This window comes from Meleagris gallopavo, chromosome 26, assembly GCF_000146605.3.
Source record: "Meleagris gallopavo isolate NT-WF06-2002-E0010 breed Aviagen turkey brand Nicholas breeding stock chromosome 26, Turkey_5.1, whole genome shotgun sequence".
Lineage (NCBI taxonomy): Eukaryota > Metazoa > Chordata > Aves > Galliformes > Phasianidae > Meleagris > Meleagris gallopavo.
The window spans coordinates 1809198-1826211 of NC_015036.2; the positions used below are offsets into that span (position 1 = coordinate 1809198).

At 51.3% G+C, this 17014-nt stretch overlaps 1 protein-coding gene across 5 annotated transcripts in view; it reads right to left on the reverse strand.

The window, feature by feature from the left end:
- The window catches only part of SNX19 (sorting nexin 19), a 104027-nt gene that overhangs the window by 70099 nt on the left and 16914 nt on the right, over window positions 1–17014 (reverse strand). For 2 of the 5 annotated variants that reach the window (XR_002121622.2, XR_002121625.2), the window contains exon 11: window positions 3068–3143. The gene's annotated coding sequence lies outside the window, so the exon portion shown is untranslated. Of the gene's footprint in view, window positions 1–3062; window positions 3144–8926; window positions 16605–17014 lie in introns of those variants that run through there. The other 3 variants (XR_002121621.2, XR_002121624.2, XM_010723614.3) reach the window with 2 other exon arrangements.

Here is a 17014-nt window from a genome sequence, read left to right on the forward strand (position 1 = left end):
AAAAAAAAACAAATAGAGTTTTCTCCCATCCAAACCTCTCTCCTTCCCCCTCTGAGCTCATTCATGGCTCACGCTCCGGGACAGCTGCCTGGCTGCCAAGTCCCCCCAGCTCACTCCTCGCCTCAGTGCAGAGCAACATGAGCAGGATGATAGCAGGGCCAGCTGTGAGAAATCACTGCACCACTCAAAACAACTGCAGCAGAGAGCGAGCAGGGAAAAAAAACATAAAACTGCAGCAAGCCCCTCACTCCTTCCCCTCTGCCTGCCTGTTGTGGTCTCGTTGTTACAGCGATCCTTAAGTCACCAAGCCAGCCCTGGCCAAAATGACAGCTCATTAGGAATATTTAAAAAACTACAATGGGTGGGGAGTGCAGAGCCCAGGGAGCAGGCAGGGGATTTTTTCACACCTAGGTGATTGTTTAGAACACAGCTCAGGTCGATGGAAGTGACCTGGATCCTGGCTGGGAGCGGGGCCAGCAGGCTGCAGTGTGCAGCCTCAGCTGCTGCAGAGCCCTGCTGACACCCCAGTGCTGCACGGTGTGAGCCGGGAGCCTGCGGGGCCTTGTAAGCATTTACATTTTATACAGTCTCTGCTTCCAAGAGTTGCCAAGCTCTCAACCTGCAAGCTCAAATCAAACCCAGAGCCTTCTCTATGGACAAAAAACAAAAAACTGTGTTTGACTACAGCCGCTTACTGCCCCCTGAAACTCCACAGGAACCATTTTTGTTTAAATGAGAGCACAAAGAAGGCAATGATGCCCATGCTTATGTTTGTGGAAACATATTGTTTCCCCATGGTGACTTGCAGAGTGGGCTCCCAGCCGTCCTCAAGTGACACCAAACATCAGCACAGGGATGCTGAGGGGATGGAACTGCTCACCAAACACAGGCATCAGGAACAGCACAATCTCAATAGCTTGGCAAGGCAGACAGGATTTGGAAAGGCAAAGGAACCCCACTGATAGCGGCTTTGGCAGTCAAACCAACTCTGGCTTGTTGTCCCCAAGAGGACAGCAGTGCTGGGGACACAGCTGACCCCAGCAAGGCAGGAGCAGAGGCCTGTGTCTGCACATGGGACTGGGATGGGGCTCAGAATGCCCTGGGAGCTGCTGCTGGCGACAGGATTGCGTGGGAAGCTGAGAAAGAGCAGCAGCACTCAGGCAGTTAAGAACAATTTTTTTCTCAGTGTATCACCTTACTGCTGCTCCACAGCCCTCAAGGCAGGCCCTGCAGCCCCTCTGTGGCAGGGCAGTATGGGGCCCTGCAGCCCATTTCAATTTGAAGCCACTCCCAGGGGATCATCCTGTCATCCCACTTTCCCTGTTTGCTGGCTGGCACAGCATCTGGGAGGCACAGCATGGCTGATCCCCCCCTACACCTCCTGCTCACGTGGGATACCAGCCACAGCACAGAGGCTCTGGGAATTTCCCTCAAGGTTTTAGGTGAGTCTTTGCCTCCGGGGTGCTCAGATGCACCCTAAAAAAAAAAAAATCAGCACTCCTACGATATGCCTCCACACCTCCTCTGTGCTGCACTAGCTCCAGAGAAACAGCAGAGCCCTGATCTGTCAGCTCTATTTAGCTTTGCTGCAGGCACATCTGATGAAGCAGAGCCAGAGGTTACGCTCCCTGTTACAAAGCTGGAAATAAGGTTGCAAGAAAAAAGTGAACCAACAAAGATAACAGTTCTAGGATGCGCCTGTCACCAGGATGCCTCTGGAGCTGCATGCACCTTCATCTCCCTAACACACAGTGGTGTTTCTGTACAGCAGAATATCCTCCAGCATGAACCCTCCCCAGCTTTGCTCCCTGCAGGGCAGTGCCCCCTCCCTGTTGTGCGGCCATCCCCAGAGCTCTGCCTCTCCTGGATGTGGGCTAAGCACAAGGGAAAGGAACAGGGCTTCACCTCTGCTGTGCAGGGGACTCCTGACTCTTCAGAAGCAGCACTGATTGCACATGTTTCAGCAAGCCCATGGGCTCCCATATCCTCTCAGCACATGAAGGAACAGCTGACTGTTAGCTAGTCAGGAGTCTGGTCCAGATGAACTCCTCCCTTCCTGTCCTCTGCCTTCCAGAAAGCCGCTCTCTCCCTTTGGACAAGTTGATCTCTCACCTACAGCAAAGGCTCTGCCCTCAGTAGTGAGAGCAGGAGCTTCTCCAACCTCTTCCGAGACTGCTGTTCCTTGCCAAGCCTCCAGCAGAAGCATCCTGACAGCCTGCTACCCTTGTTTCCCTGTACCACCTTTCCCACAGAACAAGCTTGCTGCCACCAGGTGGGATAGTGCAAGCCTTCCTCTGCCCAAACACTGCTCTTGGGCAACCAGTTTCTTTTTCTTCCATTTCTTTATCCTCTGAGACTTTGATGTGTGCACGGAAGGGAGGACAGATGGACAGGCTGTGCCCTGTGGGACAGCGATTGCAGGATGAGGTAAGGCAGAAGGAAGTGGGTGCTGTAGGCTGAAGGACAGCTGTAGCTGTTCCCAGGATCTGGAGCAAGCTAATTGATAAATACCAGAGTTAGAGCTAGAGGAAAGCTGGGCATTCACAGCCAAGAAAGCCTAACTGCTTTGGAAGACATTCTGGCCTTTGTTGCACAATTTCCATGCAAAGCACTCACTGTACTCAGACCGAGAGGTGAACAGGGGATAGATAATGCACAGCCCTCACTCATTGCACAGCCCAAAGCACAGCTCAGAGCCATCCTCCAGCTTCCCACCTAGCAAAGAGCACAGCCTGCAGCAGCCAGCACTGCAGCTCATCCTGGCAACTGCCACTGGAAGAAGCAGAGTAAGGAGCAGCAAGGCTTCAGCCTTAGAGCAGCGGCTCCTGTTGCCTTCACAGTGCCCAGGGCCCCTTGGAGCCTCAGGTGATGGTAAGCAGCACTGAGGACCTGAGCATGACTTCCAAAAGGAAAACTGAAGAACAGCCAACTGATAGGTAAATAAAAGCTAGTTGGAAGCACCACAACATTCAGTAAGCCAGCCTAGCGTGCACCTGGACAACAGCTACATTAACAGAAACCCAGGTCTATCCCCACCATCAACAAATTCAATCAAGCCTTACCTTACCCAAGCAAACAGCATCCCAGGAACAGCCAGCACTGCTGCCTGATGCTCAAGATGATCTGGCCACTACAGAAGGAACCTGACAACAGAAGAAGAAAAGCTGTAAGCCTTCCAAAAGATCCAGGCATAACATGCTCACCACCTCCCTGCTGCTCCTCAAGGCTTTGCCTTCCTTTGTCATCCCCAGCCCTCCCACCAACACCAAACATACCCAGAGCACTGCTTTGCCCAACCACTCCACCAAAAAGCAGCCAGCCTCAGCTCAGCCTGACTTATATCAGCTCCCCAGCCCTCACAGCCCTGCGAGGACAGATGATTACTCTTCTCCAGGTGGAACAGGTTACTCTATGAGCCCTCTAACCCCACAGGTGTCCTGGGGAGCTCTTCTAGATGCGATTTGAGCCACTGGTTCTGCAAGACTCGGCAAGCTCTGTATTTCTATGCTTCCCAGCCACAGCAGCAGGACGTGGGCAAAGCCTGTGTGTGCATGCACCAAACACACGTGCACACCATCGTGTGCAAATTATCTGTCTTCCATTTGTGTTTGGTTTGGCTGCACAGCCTGCTCTCTGCGGGCTCAGCCAGTGGATATCCCGGCTCAGATAAACAGCAGACAGCTGCTGGGAGTCAGAGATATTCTGGTGATTAACAGCTGTGTGGGTCTATGCAGCAGAGCCCCCCGACCCCTGAGATCCCTCCTGAACAGGCTGTTTCTTTTCAGATTTCTGTTTGTCAGGGGAAGGTTGGGAGTGATCAGAGGACATTCTCTGTGAAAGTCGCAGGTGAAACCCGGTGAGAAGAAGCTGCAGCCCCAAATCCTGTCCCTTCCTCGCCACAGCAACGTTTGAGCTTTGCCAATGGCTCTTGCACAGCACTGCAGTGCCAACTGCAAAAACGAGACTGCTCAGTCTGAATTCCCTAAGATGGAATTCAGAGATGATCATTTCCAAAGATCTGAGGACATTCCATTACGATGCTCTGGCTGGAAGGAGGGCTTCTTTCTGCTAGAGAAGGAAGCAGAAAGGGATGGAAATCCATCCCCGGTGTGGGACGCCTTACTTACAAGCCAGAGGCTTTTTGATGGGTGAAGGGGGTGAGAAGTAGGAAGTTGCTCACAATGCGACTATAAAAACAAAGTCAAGAGATTAGTTAATAATGTGTGGTCTGAGAAAACAAACATGTCTTTCCATAAAGACCCTAGTTCAAATAAACCGGTGCTGTTGTCGTTAAGCCCCGCCATCTGCATGCCTCTTCTCCACTGGGTCCAGTGTGAAATTTAAAGGGACCACTGAGTGGAGGAAGAGTCCCCAAACATCATCCTGTGGGGCACTTCAAATCCAGATGTGGCTGAAAGGCACTGTGGTATGAACTCCTCCCTGGGTAACATGTGTATTGAAATGGGATGTCTATAGTTGAACGTCCTAAGGCAGGAAGCCTATGTTGAAAGGGCTGAGTTCATAGAATGATTTGAGTTGGAAGAGACCTTAAAGGCCACCTGGTCCAACTCCCTGCAGTGCACAGGGATACCCTCAGCTCCATCAGGGGCTTAGAGCCTCATCCCCCGACTCTGGGTGCCTGCAGGGATGGGGCATCACCAGTTACAGGACGGTCTCTTCAAAAGGCTGAGGCCTGACAAAGTCAGCAAGCATAGGTGCACGGAAAGGTGGCAGGGTGTGCCCATGGGGCTCGTGTCCTCCTTCCCCTCTCAGCTGCCACCACTTGGTAGAGAGCAGAGACCTCCCTGGCTCTGCCCTGGTCATGCTTTCATGCCTGACTGCAGCTCATCAAGGCCCAAAGTCTAATAATGCAACAACTGAGGCTGGGAGCTCCCTCTGACAGTTTAACTGATGGTTGTAATTAGGAATTAGCCCACACAGCTTTTCATTAGTGTGCTGCACCGCGTAAGACTTATTATGACTGTTGAGGAGAGGCTGTGCTTGACGTCCAGGAAAAAGGCACGAAGGCCTCCAGCCTTCATGGAAAGGAGGGCAGCAAGGCCTGTTGTGAACAGGGAGCACACTCATTTTCCAGGTGGCAGGTAGAGTCCTCTGGGCTCCCTGCTTTCTTCCTGCCTTCTGCCTTCCCAAGCTGAACCTGCTTCTCTCACCCACCCCCTAAACAGGGTTTTGTTTGTGTCAGTTCCATCCTGCAGCCTCAGTTCTTCTGACTCCTGGGCAACGTCTGCTCTGCTCGTAGCTGTTTGATAGAAGAACTTGTGATTGTAAATGGCACAGGGAAGGAAAGGGAAGTAAACTGGTTATCGTGCCAGAATCACTCCTGGCACTCCTCCCATTTCTATTTTCTCTTACTTTATAAAGCTGGAATAAATCAGAATGATTTTCCCTGAAGTGAGCAGCACACCGATGTGCTGATGGAAGGGGAGCAGAATCAGCACCTCAGGCCTTGCATTGCTACAGGCAGTGCACCGGGAACAGAGCTGTCCTGAGCTGCAAGTGGTGGGGAAGGGGAATAGACTCTGAGTGTTTATTAGCAGTCATAACCTTAATCAAATAACACTCAAGGATATGTAAAGAAATCTGTTCCACTGCAGCCTCCCAAGCCAAATAAAGGAGTAAATGGGACTTCTATCAAAAATCTCTCTTAAAACGCACGCATGTCGGGTCCTGAAAAATATCCCCACTTCTTGTGGAGGAGCCAAAGCTCCAAAGGAGCCACCCCGGAGTGAACGACGGCCCTTTGTGCCACACACCAACCCAACACACTGCGGGATGGCGATGCTCTCCCTGCAGACACCAAAGCAGCCCTGAGGCATCTCCCAGCTCAGGGATGTTGGGACCTTGCATTGCAGGAGCCTCGTTCACTCTCTTTCCCCCATCTATGGGACCGTTTACGCATTACGCAGAACGATGTGGGAAAAAAAGAAAGAAAAGAAAAGAAACAGACTCTGTGTAATAGAGGTGCACGTAAATAATCACTGGCCTAATCCCCTTTGACAATGAAAGATATCCAACCAGAAAATGTTCAAGCCTGTAACTCAACCTGAAATTTAAGCACAAGGAAGTTGTGTCAAAAGGGGACTTGGGTTCCCATAAAAGCCTCTCTGCTTCCAGACCCTGGGCCCCCAAGCCAAAAAAACAGAGCCAACTTCCAGACATAACATCTGAGAAGTGCAGGCCTCGCAGAGGGACTCGCTGACTGCTGCACAGAGACAGCCACTGGGAAGGCATAGGGTGAGGGTCCTGGGGGCCTGGCGGGCGGCCTGCTGTGCCAGGGTGGAATGCTCTCCATCACAGGACCTGAGAGATGAGTTGTGTTGTCCTGCGAGGTCACTGACAGCTCTCTCCAAAGGGTCATCAAAGTCCTGGAGAAGCTCCTGTGCAACCCCCCTGAAGTTGATGTGTGACCATAGCATTTAGCTCGGTGCAGGCAGAGGAGCCCCTGGGCAGAAAGAGGAGGATTAAATAACCTTAATTGTGGTTTCAAGCCTCCTGCTTGACTGCTTCTATCCCACTGAGGATAACAAGTGTGTGAGGTCCAGTGCAGAGAGGGGAAGTGCTTGTCCCTCTCATCCCACTCCTTGCAGCCTCGTTAACTCCAGTGGAGTGGATATGTCCCTCTGTGAGGACCTGAAGTTAATCAGTGGTCATAAGAAAGACAAGAAGCAACATGAGCTAAACGCTGGGTTCTCACATCACCTTGTTCCTCTCCTAGATCAAGCCCCCATCCAAGGCAAGGCAAGCCACTGGGGCTTCAGTTTGCACTCCCATTGCATCCAAACCCCTAACAGGTCCATCTGCCTCTGCTCTGAATGCACACTGCACCCTCTGCCTGCACACGGAGCACCAGCATCCTGGTGACAGAAATACCAGGAAAGAAGTCCTGGGAAAGCAGGCACAGAGCAAAGCCAGTGCAGCTCCGTTGCAGGACTTTGTGGTTTCCGTGCTTTATCTGGCTTTACCCAGAGCCTCTAAACACACGACCCTGCTGGTGTTATGTTTCTTCCCCCGACAGCATCCCTCCTGATACGCTGGGGAGTTTCTCTTTGCTCGTTGGGAATTTTCCTATGAGCTGGTTTCTCATCGGAAAATGCCGATACACTGAAATCAAAGCTCTTGGTGGGAATGCAGCAGTGTCAGGGGATCTTCCATGGGAAAGTTTTCTCCAAACGCAGGCTGGAGCTTTCTGTGTGAGCCAGCCCGTCCTTGCCACCTGGCACAGCAGTGTCCCCCTGGGATGGTGACACCCCCATCCATTTTCCTCTCCCTGAAGACATCCACCATGAGTTAGCACGACTTGGGTTGGAAGGGACCTGAAGCAGGGCTGGAAATGGGTTCGGATTTGGGAGAAGAACCACATCGTGAAAGCTGAGTCCTACCCCACACCCGGCTCCAGCTCGGTGGGGACCCCTCGTCTCCTATCCCACAGGCTGCGTCCCCTCAGCCTTTGGAAGTTCTGCCATGGCTGAGACAACAGCACCACCGTGCGCCTCTGCAGCGCCGGGGGAGATGCAGGCACAGCGCGCAGCTCCCTCTTGCGGCTCTCGCAGCAGCCCGGAGATGAGGATGGGGATGCAGGGTAAGCACAACCCAGACCTGCAGCCTGCCTGAATCCCGGCTGCGTTCTGGGGGAGCCGCTTCTGGGCATGGCAGGAGCCCAGCAGACGCTCACACCTGGTTTCACTAAATATATTACCAAAAACCATCGCGAAGGTTGTGGTCTTTCTGCATTCTGCTGCTGCAGTGCTGGGGCCCCTAAGCACTAATCTTGCAGAGCTGAGGCCGATTTGTTCCTGGTTTTTTTCTCCCCCCAAACAATCTTTCTCCTGCAACCGCTTTCTAAATTCACACTGATGACATGGGGTCCGTCTGAGGTTTTTCCCAACAACAATCTGGAGGGCTGAGAGATTGCAAAACCTCTCACTGCTGTCTTATCTGCCAGGGCTTGAGCCACACTCCAGGCTAAACACAGCTGCTGCCAAGCAGAAAAGCTGAACAGTTGCTTAAGGACAACGCCATCCACAGAACAAGTGCAGCGAACTTGTTGCCCAAGGAAGGCAACACAGGCAGCCCTGCTCAGCCACGCTCATCTCACGCCTGGATGCTGTGTCCCCGATCTCCCTACAATCCCAGTTCTTCGCTCCCAGCCAAGCACCCTCCATCTCCCACAAGCACAGCGTGTTTAGGGGTATTGGGCTGAGGCCACCAGGAGGATCTCAGAGTACTTGGACCAGCTCACACTGAGCTGTTTGCCCCCAGCAGCCCTCGCAGTGCACGCTGAGCTTCCCAGGGAACATCGCGCCTGACGGCGTGCCAGCCTTGTTGTTGGCTGCCGATGAGATAACGTCTCTTAAATCTGGATCTGTGACACGAGGGCGTTCAGCCCTGTTTTGCCTGTGGCTGCGTTCCAACTTCAGGACAAAAATGACCAGGAGAAATATGAGAGGTTAGTGACATTCTTGGCTTGGAAATCATCAGCCTGTCGCGGAAAGGAATGCGATCGAAAAGAGGCATCGCTGGTGTTTGTTTTCAAGCCCTTGATGTGAGATGCACTTGAATACACAGTGTTCTAATGCAGCTTTTGGGCTTCAGGTGAACCTTGCTGAAAGGGGTGGGACAGCTTATTTTTGACAGAGGAACATTTTGGGCCAAGAACTGCCCTTAAAAAAGATCCCAACGCATGGTGCCTATTTATACCCAAGATGCTGCTTTCCTGGGGACAGGAGAGCCAAGTGATGGGCAGCCCTGCATCCTGCTTGCCCATCCATCCTGTTGCCCATGCAGCACCGCTGCCCAGCTCCTAGTGCTTGCCTAAAGGGACTGGGGGGGTTCACACAGCCCACTGGGGCTGCTTTCAACACGCACGTGAATCTGGGAGAAAACTCTCTAAACATGCAAGGGTGTGTATGTGCTTTGTGCTGGAAACAACAGCCATGTGCTAGTTTATTAGAATTCACTTGCACGGACAAAAGCAAAACAAAAGCTTAACACAGCTTGACGGAGCGCAGAGCAGAGCAGGTTCATTAAGGGCACGTTGCCTTTTGATGCAGTGATGAAGTGCAGTGCTGGGAAGGCTCTTTACCAATCAATCACGATGGGAAGGCTCGGCTCGCTTGGCCTTCATCACTTGTTACAAAGGAAGCAACAAGGAGCGACCTCCATCCTGCCAGAACCACTCTGAACAGCCCTTTTCCACGAGGGGCAGCTTCCCCTGGGGCAGAGAGGTGAGCTGGGTGAGAAACGCAGTGCACAGTGTGCAACACGTGTTCTGGAGAAGAGGGAGGAATCCAGCAATTTTTGTTGGTGTCATCGCACAAAAATGTTGATGGGTGCAGGAGCATGTGCTCTTTGCACAAAGAATTCTGCGTGCAGAAGACAGCATCAGAGATGAGAGCACAGAGTGCTAATGCTTCAAAAGGACTCGGTTCCCTTAATGGATGTAAAACGTGAGCAAAACACAGAATACAGAATCATAGAATCATTAAGGCTGGAAAAGAGCTCTCAGATCCCTGTCCCCAGCCCACCATGCCCATGTTCCTCAGTGCCACATCCCCATCGCTCTGGAACATCCCCAGGGATGGTGACCCCACCACTCCCTGCGCAGCTGTGCAGTGCAGCATTGCTGTTTTAGAGCAGAAACTTCTCCTAACACCCAACACGCTGCACGCAGACCATCCAGCAACATGCTCAGTGCCTGTGCTTGCCACGAACAAGTTGCATCCATCAGGAGGAGGACATGGCCCAGCCAATGGCTCCCATTTGGGAAGAAGCCCTGCTTGGTTCACTGTGCCAGGAACATCCCATGCCAACCAGATACGGAAAAGATGAGCTACCAGGCCCATAATTTGATATTAAGAGATACAAGCTCAGCTCTTGTGTCTTTCTCTCCATCCCACGTCATGTTCTCTTGGGCCCATCACCGCCTCGCAGTCAGTGAGCAAAGCTATTAAATATCCACTTCTTCCCATGAGCTGACATCTCTAATCCCCCCACTGCCATCCCATTTCACACACCAGCAGCTGAGGCCTTCCCCCACTGCGAGGGGCTTTCTGCCCCCCATTTCTCTGGTCTTATTGCTCCCTCCTACTCGCAGCTGAGAATTAAAAGACATAATAAAGGGCCCTCGAGCCAGAGATGAGGAAGGGGGGGAAAAGCAGGTCCTCGTTAGAGCCTGGGATTCATCTGCCTCTCCCTGTGGAGATGAAGAGGCCCTTTCACCCCAGCAACCAGAAGGTTGGAGCTGGATATGTGCTTACGAGTCTGGCCGTGGCTGGGATCTGCCATCCTGGGGCCGGATCCCGGTGAGGTTTCCAACCCAGATTAGACGGCACGGTGCAAAACGCATTAGAGCCCCGGCCAGGAGCGTTGCTGGGAGATCTCCCCTTCATAAGGCTGCACGCCTGGGAGAGAGCTGCTGTAGCTATGAAACCGTGCACACCGCGGCTCCGGCCCCTTTCTGCAGATTAAGGTTAATAAGCAGCTCCTGGCCCCCGTGCCCACCCCACGGCCGGAGGTGGGAGCCCAGCGCCTCTCGCCTCTGCTTTTGTTCTCTGCTTCTGCCGAGCGATTTTCATTACAAATATCCTCTTATGGGGCGCACACGGGGGGGAGGGGAAAGGGGATGAGGAGGGGGGGGTGGCCCACACAAAGAGAAAAGCAGTAATTACAGGGCAGGGGATCCTGGAGGAGGGATTGGTGTGGATTCGACATGGCAGCGGTTCACACGTAGGGCCCCTCCGGGGGCAGCTCCCGCTTCCATTTCATTAGGGCACGCTGTGCTGCTGGGGGAACTTCTGCCCCGAAACCAGTTCCCAAAAAGGGGACAGTTGCACTTCTTTTATTCTCACTCGGAAAGCAATTTTGCTGCCTGCCCCAGGAGTCCCCACAGTTGCTCCGGTACGCAATGGGAAGCGCAGATGCTGCGTGCTCTGTGTGCTTTAGCAAAGCCAGGAGGTGCTGAATCAGCCCCTTCAACACCTTCCAGCCTTGCGCACGAAGGCTGAGCCCTCAAGTTGCTTACTAAGAGAAACAAACTCTCTGTTCTCCCTTTTGAAAGGGATGTGAAATAACTTACAGGCACGGATGCAAGTAAAGCCCTGCCGGACTGAAAGTTGGTCTTCCCTACACTCTTGCATAGATAGCACAGCACAAGGAAGCTCATGCAGAAGATCTGAAAGAAGGAGCCATCAGACCACCTTCTCCATTCCGTGTATAAGAACAGATCCTTCTCCCACCACAGAATCACTCAAGTTGGAAAAGACCTCCCAGATCCCCACCCCACCGTGCCCACATCCCTGAGTGCCACAGCCCCACAGTTCTGTAACACCCCCAGGGCTGGTGACCCCCCCTCCCTGGGCAGCTGTGCAGTGCAGCACTGCTCTTTCAAAGAAACTTTTCCTAACATCCCACCTGAAACTGCTGACAAGTACTACAGAATCCCTGCCCCTGAAAGCTCACACACTGAACACCAAGCAGTGCCCTTGCAGGTGCCAGCAGCCATTATTCCAACACAAGGCATGCAGTGGGACTGCACCTCAGCTTTCAGGTAACCCCAGCGTTGCTAAAAGCAGCCCCAAGCTCATGGTTTGCCTCCTTGTAACAACATGGCCACATGCACATGCACATCTCAGACCCACACTCTGCAACCAGTTCCCAAACATGCTGAATTCTGCTTCGGTTCTGTCTCTTATTTCCCATCATTTTCTCTTTCTCTGCTTATTTACTCATTAATTTCCATGAGTTTTCATTTCCCACAGCCTGAGCCCTGCTGAGACCACTCTGCAGACATGGGATTGCACACCGCAGCCCTTCCTTCTGCAGGGAAAGGTCAGGGATGGAGGTTTAGTGCACCGAGAAGAAAGGCAGCAGCAGACAGAATGCTCATAAAGACCTGGCTGTGAGCTGCGCTGAGAAAATGTCAGGCTGGGGAGGCTGTAATAGCTTTAATCTGCAGTACAAGGGGATTAAAAGACTCGTTCTCACAGGACAAAAAAAGAAAGGAGCAGAGCGGAAGGAGCCAAACAAGAGGAGAATGAAGGCTGCAAGGGGAGGAAAGGAGAAAGTTAAAGAGCTCAGCTATAAAGAGCATCGCAACTCAAAGAGCTCCATCTTCCAGCGCAATAAAAGTGAAGTGGCCTGCATGGAAAAAGGGCTTCAGCCCATGGCTTCCCTTGTGCTTTTTCACACTAAGCACACACACTTCACCCTCCTTCAATCAAGGCAACTTGTTATGTTTGGCTTTGTTGATTTTCAGAGGCAAAGGAGTAGGAGGGGGAAACAGAAGGTTAATGAGGCTCTGCCAGATGCAGCACTCAGAGGAGCGGTGGGTATTATTCATTTTAAACAGTGGTTTGTGGTCTTTGATCCTCACCCCTGCTGTGCCTCTCTGCCAGGATGGCCCTCGAGTCCCCGTTGTCTCCGGGGCCACGGAGGAGCCCTGGGAACAGGAAGGAAGCAGGAGCTTTGGGGGATGCTCTCCTCAAGCAACCTTTCAGCAGTGCTGCAGCAACCTTTTCAGCCACTCAGGAAGGCCAGGAGATGGAGAGAGCCTCCTTGGAAGGGGGAGGAAAAACGGGCAACTTTAAATACTTTGTGAAGGGGAAAAAAAAAATCCAACCTCAATGCATCATTTCAGGGAGATATAAAGGCAAAGGAGCCACTAGGAGGTGGAGGGAGAAGAGCAAGCTGCGCTCCAAGAGGGAAACAAGGCACTTGAAACCAGCTTGCAGTACTGCTCAGGCATCAGGGCTGCTCTGGGCTGGATACAGAGCACAGGTCAAGGCAAGACTGCAGGAAACTCAGGGCACATCCCCATTAGACACTGCCAGCACTGCCCTTGATGGCAGGAGGTCTCTTCCCCACCTACACGTATGTAAGGACACACTCCAGTCTGCAGCAACTCCAGAGATCCGGCAGCACAGGGTGGTAGAAGAACCATGAAGGAGTTCTGGCTTCCCCCCATTGCCACCTGCACCACCCTCAAGACTCCAAGCAAAAACAGGTGGGTTTGTAGCAGCTTTCTGCTGTTAAACAGGAGAAGAATCATTTCTGCCATCCAGCTTCCCAGCTCAGCAGGCTCACGCATTAGGGGAGATGCCCTGGGACAACACCAGGTAATGCAAGATGCCCAAGGCTGCTTCTCTCAACTATTCCACTATTTGAGCAGCTCAGGCTGCCTAGCCCTCTGTGCACAAAGAAAAAAACTGAAACATAATGAGCAAGCTCCAGACGGGAATTAGAGTACAGCATATCCGGTGGAGACAGGGGCTGGAGTGGCATTAAGGTAGGAAGAATATAATTACCTGAAGTGGATGGCAGCCAGGAAAATGGTATTAATTTATTTGAAGAAAGCCAGAAGTGCCCAAACCTGAATTTTACATTTAAATCTAGAAGATGGCAAATCGCAGCATCCTGATCCCCTTCTTCCAGGGTCTGGCTGGAAGGGAAGGTCTCCAGCTGGGTTCTGACTCCCACTGCCTATGGCCACAATGCACCACACCTTCATCTGGGAAGCCAGGTGCCATCCCAGCACAAAGCCCTGCTCTGAGGCACGCACCAGCAAGGCAACACCTGCACCACACAGCACAGGAAAACCCATCTCCCATTCCATACAGCTCACCTGCAGGCAATAAAGCCACACTAGGTCACAAACAGTCACAGGAATGTTCTCTAGAGCACAGCCACTATTTGATCTGCTAATAATTATCCGCTGTTCTGCAGAGATAAATGCTTAATCCTCTGGTTGTTGATACTGGAAATGGACCAGTTGGGCCTGGGGTGGATATCATACAAGGGAACTTGGCTCCAGCTCTGATCCCTGCATCATGTGCTGTACAAATGTTCACTGGCTTATAGGTAATGGATTTCATAGGGTGTATGGGATCTTTTTATGGCAGAGCTAATCTAAAATAATACATGACCCAAGCATTCATTGTATCAAGTTCTCCTTCCTTTTCAGTTGTTTTTTTCTTTCTTAGATTAACATTTCAATTTTCTCTTTCGGTCATTCCTCCCTCTTTCTTTATAGCTTACCAGCTTTCTCCTCTAGGTCTGGTATCAGGGAGAGCTTTCCAAGCAGCAGTGCCCAAAGGACATTGAGATGGACCTGCATGACCCTTACTCAGGGAGAAAGGAGCAGAGCTGATGATACCTGAGAGGGGAAAATTGTGCACTGTTGTACACAAGCAGCCTCTGCCTCAGGATGCTTTTTCATTTATTTTTGCTGGCCTTGTTTGCTTTACCAAAGCAATATTTCCAACCCAATGGAAATAAACTTCCAGCCCACCTGAGTACAGAAGTTTGCCACTGTTGCGCTCAATTTAATTTGAAAGTGATAGTGAGACAAAGAAGTGGCATTAGAAAAAGAGCTGAGTTTCTTATTGGATTTCGTATTGCTCAACAAGATGACACAGAGAGGGGCTACTTGTTCCTATGCTGTTCCTGGGCAGCCTCATCTTGACTGTGAGAACAGATTAATATCTACAGAGAAAATGGGAGTTTGAAGCCCAGCCTGTAGGAGCTAGAGAAAGCGCTCTGGCAATTCTGGTTTGTGCTTTCCTTGCTCTAAGAAAAAAAAAGTTCTGGAGATTAAATCTAAGATCTCACAATCCAAACTCCTGGGGTCTGCTCCTGACCCTGCTGCTGATTTGCATGCAAGTAAACTTACTTCATCTCTCTGCCCCAACCATTCCCACGCAGAATCACAGAATGGGTCCAAAGGCCCCTTTAGAAGTCTCCTGCTCCAACACCCCTGCAATGACCAGGGAACACAGAGGAGATGCTACTACTGCACCATGTAAGCAAGCCCACAAGATGCAGGCTTTGCATGAAGGATGCAGAGCACACACACACTCCCCAAGCAGTTGCCTGGTATAACCACAAATCATTGTCAAAGCACTCCAGCCAAGTGCCAGCTCTCAAGCTACAGCCCTCCGAGTCCACCAGCAAAAAAATCACAAATTATTTCCATCAGAAGGATGAAATATTGAGCTGCTTGCCTAGTGCCAGAGGTCAGGGCATATTAGAGCAAAGACAAATCTCATCCTTCCAGGGACAAAGACCTGTAAGGACTGTGCTAGCCTCTGCCCCCGGGTGGAGCTGGTAGCATGCAGTCTGCAGTCTATCTCTGTCTTATCCTTCTCAGCAGGCACAATGACATCTCTAATCAGTGGCAGAATGCAGTCTTGGTGCTCCAAACCCACTAAGTTTAAGAAAAAGCAATAGCAAGCAAGCACACCATGAGCACCTGGGAAACCACCAAGCACAACAGGGATGTACATCACACCAGCCCTGGCTGACAACTCCTTGCCCTACTGCCTTCTCCCACTCCTCAAGGTAGGCGATGTAATAAGTGGAAGCTGTAAGGGGAAAAAAAAGGGAAATCAGAAGCCTGGCAGTGAAGAAAAAGGTGAAAAGGGTACTCCAAGTAGATAGTGTCTAGAGGTATGAGTGCTGCTTCTCAACCTGCTGCTTGGCCATTTGTGATCATCCCATACAGAACATTCTCTAGCACACTGTCTAATCTGCTCTTATGCTCTTTAACACATGTGCTCCCTCCTGTTCCAAATAAGTGGGCAACTTTACCACCTCAGAAGTGTCATTGCTGAGAATCTGCTCCAATAAGCTGTGCAAAACTGCATTGATTCATTACATTGTGCCTTGCCTTGGGATGTTCTGGGGCTTCCTAACAATATACTTCCAGGCAGCAAGCTGCTCCTTCCCAGTATTTATTGCACAACACAGGCAGACACACACCAGAAGCATGAAGAAACACAGCCATGTGTCTATCATTAAGCAGCTGTCTCTGGGAAGGGCAAGGCTCTGCTGTCAGTAGTGTACATGTTCAAGTTACACGATCTCAGAGCTGCCAGAAACTGCATGAAAAGCACCACTTGGTACAGTAACATGGAAATTAGCTGAGATCTTGCATGCTTTCCTCTTGCAACGCCTCTTCTTTTCAGTGCTTTAATCTGTTAAGAACACCAGGAGCAGCATCTCCTTGATTTGCAAAGTCCTGCACTGGTCAGTTCAGTGGTCCATATCCTGGGAGAAATACAGATCTGCTTGCATGCATTTTCCAGGTCCATCTGCCTTGTCATTGGTCTGACAGTGGTAAGGTGCTGCTCTGGAGGCTATTTAATAGCTGACATCCCCTGGCACACATTCAGCATTCCTTCTGGCCTCAGAGGTGTTCACTCCTCTCCCAGAGCTCACTGTGAGGAGCGCTGTGCAGGAGACAATTTATGTGCTATGTGCCACACAAAGGTCAGCTCCTTCTCTCCTGTGCCCTCCAAGTGAATGTCTCTGGGACTGAACTACGACCCATCAAGCAAGATACACAGTAATCCTGAAGCACAATTAAGCTACCAGTCCTCTTCAAGCAAGGGAGGAGTTCTCTTTCCTAGGATCAGTCTGCCCAACTTGCCTCTTGATATTCAGTCAGCAAAAGATGTTAGAACAAGACTGTGGCAGCAAGGAGACAGCTTGCCTTCCAGCTTCCCCATCACGTGGGATGCAGGGATGAGTTCCTGGCTGACTTCATGGCTGATGTCATCTTCTCATTCCATCCACTCCCCATCTTCCTTCTGGTAAAACAGATGGCACAGGGCAGGCTGCTTAGAGAAAGCATAGACAGCATTTGGCCTTCCCATCACCTGTCAGCTAGATATCATCACACCACATCTCTGCATGCCAGTGCCAGGTGGAGCTTGGTCACAGAAGCAAAGCTTGTGTGCCATCTGCCTTTATACATTAGGACTGGTCAGACACGTGGGGCAGGATATGACATCCCAGCAGCATCTGTGGGCAGCCTGCACATCCTTCTCAGACCATCCAGTACACAGAAGTCAGAAAGCTTTAGCTCAGGCTTTCCACCAGGTCAGCAATGGAACAGGTTCTACATGGCAGAAAGAGCTCAGCAGGCAAGGACACTGGGTCTAATCCATCACCCAGACAAAACAGAGAAGCCTGGAAGCAGCCTCATTTAGTTACAGCT